Source organism: Pteropus medius, unplaced genomic scaffold (genome assembly GCF_902729225.1).
Source record: "Pteropus medius unplaced genomic scaffold, Ma_sr-lr_union100, whole genome shotgun sequence".
Lineage (NCBI taxonomy): Eukaryota > Metazoa > Chordata > Mammalia > Chiroptera > Pteropodidae > Pteropus > Pteropus medius.
Window position 1 is genome coordinate 16,735,154 of NW_024352787.1, and position 5,663 is coordinate 16,740,816.

Genomic DNA, 5,663 nt, shown 5'->3' on the forward strand with positions numbered 1-5,663 from the left:
TCAGTGAGTGAAATTTAACTTATTATTTCTCATTTTATCTTCTATTCTGTGCCACACTCTTTGTTAATATCTGATAAGTCAAAGAAGAAAATAGACTGGACCAAAGCTATTTCTCCCCCATTTGATACTAGTGCCATGATCTTTACCACTGGCCCTGAGGTCCCTCCATTTGTGTCACTTCAGTGATTTGTGCCATGGTAAAAGGACATGGCTCCAGAGTCCACTGTTCTTTCCTGAGTCATTTGAAGAACCTCTACTTTTCTAGCTGAGCTTAGGTGATGAACACCTAAGTCACTAACTGCTTGCTAACTGAGCATGGGAGCCTCACTCAGAGCGAGTCAGGAAATGGAAGGGGAAGATGTGAAGATGTGGGGTGTGGAGCACACAGGCTTCCAAGAGGAGGGGATGCTGAACCATGGAGTTACCAGGCTTGCTTTGCCTGCTTTGCTTTCTTGCTTGTGGCAGACCGTAGAGGGGAAGACACAATTAGGACAAGAAGGGGATGTTGTGGGTTAGCTGGTTTATGGGTGTTTCTCTCCTGGAGGCCAGTTGTGTTTGCTGTTGTGCACCAAATATTCGGGGGCTGCATTCTAGGCAGGAGTTGTCTGAGCTCCGTCATTCTGGCCCGTAGCATCTCACTTGTCTTGACTGCAGTGCCTGGTCTATAGAGAGGAGCCCTCACACCAGTAGATTGTAGACAGTGGCTAGTGTACACAGGTGGAATGGAGAGCCCTTCAGGCCTGCTCCCCTGGGTCCAGCCTGGGAAAATAGTCTCATTTTCTTTTTCTGTCTAATAGTAAACTTCTGAACACAGCAGGAGAATTTTTTTTCATGAGGAGTTTGAGTCCAGGAGTTAGAGTCCAGAGTTCTGGGTTTAGAAGAAGCTAGACTCCTGGCTTGTCATGACACATATGGTGTGGCTTACCCCTTCTAGCTCAGTTTTTCTTTTTTTTTTCCTTTCTTTTTTTCTTTTTAGTCAAGGCAACCCTTGGTTGACCTCATAGATTGCAAGTACGTTGTCAGCTTACAATCCCTTATTTTTTATTTTTATTTATTTTTATTTTTTACACCTATAGCACCTGGTCTTCTTAGGTGGTCTACCATCCAAGTACTAACCAGGCCCGACCCTGCTTAGCTTCTGAGATCGGGCTTGTTCAGGGTGACATAGCCATAGACCTACCTCAGTTTTTCATCTGTGAAAAGAGAGTAATACATTCTATCACTTGGCCTTTTATTTTCTTTCAGGGAAAAGTAGGAGAGAAATCTTGGGAGAGAGAATTATTTCTGGAAAATAACACTCTAAGTTTTCTTAGTTTAGCTACTTATAACAAAAACAGGTGATCTGTGACCCCTGTAAGTTAATTCCTGCTTCTATGACAATAATCTCCAGTTCAGAAGAGCTAACAAAGGAAACCTTCTCTTGTTTCTTCCAGACTTTCAGTCTTGCCATTAATGCTCAGAAGAGGTGCACTCTTCACCAGAAGCCCCGTGTTAGAAATGGGGATAACTAAGGACTTAGAAACATATATTTTGAGTGTAAAATATGTGGCAAACTGTGATTTTGTCTGTATGTTTCTGGATGAGGATGTTGTGGCCTGGGGAAGATAATAAATGGTATTATCTTTACCTAAAAAATGTTTAGAATATTTTTGGAGAGACAAGACAAACATCCATAGGGAGAACTAAGGGAAGAAAGGGATCCACTAACATGAGTTTTCTTAAATCTGTCCACTTATCTGATGTTAATCTTAAAATAAGGGCCCAAGTAAGAGGAAACAAGCATTTAATTTGAGATCCACAAGAATAGCTATTTGGAAAGCATTGATTCAGGCAGAAACACAGGGAGATATGGAAGGGGAACAATTACATCAATAGAAAGAAGGCATTTCTGTAGGTCCAGATAAGCTAAAATATTGCACTAATTCAAAAGATTTAATCTTTAGTTATAATATCCACTTTCTTGTTATCTTTGCAAACAACTTTTTGGGATACAATGCTGTTTTAGGGCCCAGTCCAAAGGTTATTTCGCCCAGTTTTAACATTCCAAAAATTTAACGAATAAGATATGTAAGGCAGTTCCTCTGGGATGATAGCTCTGCTGGGAGGCAGGAGGGAGTGAGGTCCGGAGAGACAGGTGAGCTCTCCTCACATCCACCTTGAGAGGTGCCTGTTTGTATCTCCATTTCACAGATGAGGATATTGGGGACACTAAGGTGAGCAGCTTGTAAAAAATGTGGTTAGTGACAGACCAGATCCACAGCTCTTTCCACTTAGCCTATGAGAACCTAATCTGAGGTTTCAAGCTCCAAGTCACAACTTAAGGTCAACCAACTCCAGGCATAAAATTTGTCTTCTGAAACTCTATCTGATACCTTCAGCTTGCTGTCAGCAGAGGAGAGCATGAAGAAGTAAGGATGGAGGACATAGGTCTTACAGTGCTCTACAGAAGCCTTTGGGCATGGTGGGAACATGGGGGCTAGCAGACCAGACTGATGATTGTTGGCCTGGAGGGCTGATTTCTCGTCTTGCTGTTAAAAAGAATTTAGAGAAACAAAAAGGATGCAAAGCAGCAAGATCGAAGCAAACTGAAACAAGTGAAGAAATAAGGCAAAGGGAAGATAAGGAAAGATGAATCTGGAAGTGAGGTGCTTGCACAAAATACAAACTAATTTCCTATTCATTTGGAAAATGGACAATGCACTTGGCTCTACATCAGTTGAACAGGGACAGAAAACCAATCATCTGATCTGTGGCATTCATGGGAGAAAAAGTATCATGAGGAATCTCCTTGTTATGGAAGAGCTAGATTGAGAGGATTTCTGTTTCTTAAAACTAAAGAATTCCCAACAAAGTCCTTGCTTTCTCACCTTTCTAGCTTCTCTTCCTCTCACACTAGGCCTGACCCAGGGGAAGGCAGAGGAAGCACAGGAGCTTAGTCTCCTGCCCTAGAGGCATTTTGCTAGCTGCCTCTTGAGGGTCAGGGGGAGGCAGGAGCTGAGGTAGGGCCACCAAGGCTGTGGCTGCAGCTGGCTGGCAGTGTCAGGGAACTGAAGCAGAGTTGACATTAGATAGCCACCTGGTTCTTCTGAGCCCGTACAGCTGGTGGGATGCAGGGAAATCTCAGTGCCCTGGGGAGGCCGTTCCTAGCAGGGCACAGAGGGGCCAGCCCAAGTGTGGCCTTGTGTGTGAGTCTTCCTGTCTTTGCTCTAGAACCGCTCCGTCCTGACGGTCAGGGAGCCAGGGCCGCAGGCTCTGCAACACCCATTCTTAGATGGTTAGTTGTTCTTGCAGTTGCAGTGTAGAAGGGGAGGCTGCACCAAGGCCAAGGAGAAGAAGTAGAAGAGAGTGAGGGTCCCACCCAGAAGCTAAGGCAAAGAAATCAAAAGCAATTAAGGCTTTGCATCTGCAAAATGAATGAACTGCTGTGTTTCAAGTGTTTTCTAATTAGAAAATGATGACTTTGCTGCCTGCTTTTAATTTCATCTTGAGGCTCTCTGAAGCTGATGCTGAGATTTAAGGTAGAGGGGAAAGAGGAGGAAATGAATCCCTTCCTCTCTCTACTCTTTTCTTCCTTTTTATTCACTACTCCCAAGTGGCCTGGGCCATAAGAGTGCATAGAGAGTGCTCCCAATAAGATTCTAATGCTGTGCTTGCGGTGTTCCTAGGAAGCTCATCATTTATTTCCTAAGGAGCTGTAGCTCCTCACTGTAGCCTGCAGCAACAGTTTCTCCTTGGCCATTGCCAAAAGCACTTAGATCAGCTTCTGACACTGCCCAGCTCAGGGCTTTACAACAAGCAGAGTCACCTTTTGTGGAGGCCACAATCACTCAGTGGTGGGACCCCAAACCTCTGTCAGAAGCTCAGGAAGCAGCCCAGAGATTCTGGGAGCATAAGGCAGATTTCAGGGGGTGAAGTCCCCTGCTCTGTGGTAGGGGAGTAGAGAGCCAGAAGTGGCTGGTCAGGAATATGCATCTCCTTCTGAAGCTCAGAGCTCACAGGGCCAGGCCGGGGCCATTAACATACCCTTGCTGCAAGTGGTGGGTTTCTTAGTCCTGGCATTCGGTCAGCACGGGAAAAGCGTGGGTGTACTAAGGGTCAGTTTAGGACCACTCTTGGTCAAATCCAGGTAGGAAGATACTGCATGTATCTTCCTGGGCTGCCTTCAGTTTCCCATCCTCTCTCACCCCTGAATCTTTGCACTCACAATTTGTTCCACCAGAACAGCCTTCCTCTTTCTTATTTGGCTAATTCAAATTCATTCTACAGCTGTCAATTTAAATACCTAACTTTCTCTGAGGCCATTCTTAATCTCCCAACTATCAGTCTTTGACCTTCTTCCCTGTTCCTTTGGAATCCTCACCTCCTGCTATCTCTTGCCAGTCATTTTTTTTTTACGTTCAGATATTATATTTAAACACCAGTTACACACATAACACATGTATTCAGGAATATCTGATTAAAAACTTTGAACTCATTTACCCACAGCACCTACTGGCCCACCACATCCTTCTTTCACTTGTGGCAGGTATAAGGCCCCGAGGGCCTTGCTGTGCAGTGACAGCAACTCTGAGTGTTGGTGCTGGGGCTCCCATGGGACAGGCATGTGGGAGGCCACCTTCTGGCTCCTCTCTGCAAACAGGCGCTCCATGTAAAAGCCATTAAAGTCGAGCCTGGAAATGACACTGGCTATGCCATGCTCGCAGTCCCTTGTGCTGTAGATGCTCATTTGAGCCAGAATGTCAAGCAGACAGTCTGAGAAGTTCTTATATAACTTATTCATGGTGGCCTCGAAGCTGGAGGCCAGCTGAGGTGTGTCCACGTGCTCTGCCATGTGCCTCGGCAGGTGGCCCAACTAGCCGTCCAGTTTTAGGCTCTGTGTAAACTTCTGCATGCAGTTGATGAACATGATGCACATGGACATGAGGTTGGAGAAGAACTTCAGCAGCTTGGGGTTGGTCAGCATGCAGTCCTTCAGGCAATTATCCAGAAACTTTGTGTGGTGTCCCAGCATGTCGTCAATGTTGGAGACAGATTTCTGGTTTTTTTTGAAGGATATGCCAGGTTGGCTTCATCACTTCAAATTTCATGTAGTACTGAATGTTCTTAGAGGGCAGAGACCATGCTTATATTGTTCTGTTGGATTTCTTGACCCTAATACAGGACTAAACACATAGTAGATGCTTTGTAAATGTGTTCTGAAAAGTGAGGGAGTGGATTACATGCAGTTTCTATAAATCTTCCACTGATCAGGTGCTGTGAAAAGAGTAAGAGCCCCATACTTGAGTCCTAGGTCCAGTAGTGGCTGGATGTAGTAGTGGCAGGATTATATATATATATATATATATATATATATATATATCCTTACTACATATATATATATATATATATATATATATATATATATATATATATATATATATATATATATGAGAGAGGAGAGAGAAAGAGGAGGAGGGAGAGGAGGAGGGGGAGGAAGAAATTGAGATTTTATTTTAAGGAATTGTCTCACATGATCGTGGAGGCTGGCATGTTGGAATTCTACAAGGCAGGCTAACCCAGGGAAGAAAGGATGTTGCAGCTCAAGTCCCAAGACAGTCTGGAGGCAGAATTTTCTTTTCCTTTGACACTTCAGTGTGTTTTCTCTTAAGACCTTCAACTGGTTA

General features: G+C 44.2%; 1 pseudogene; it reads right to left on the reverse strand.

Annotated features, from left to right (window-relative positions):
* Positions 1 to 4,475: 4,475 nt before the first annotated feature.
* On the reverse strand, positions 4,476 to 5,087 carry LOC120591452 (gamma-tubulin complex component 2-like; annotated as a pseudogene).
* Between the last annotated feature and the right edge of the window lie 576 nt (positions 5,088 to 5,663).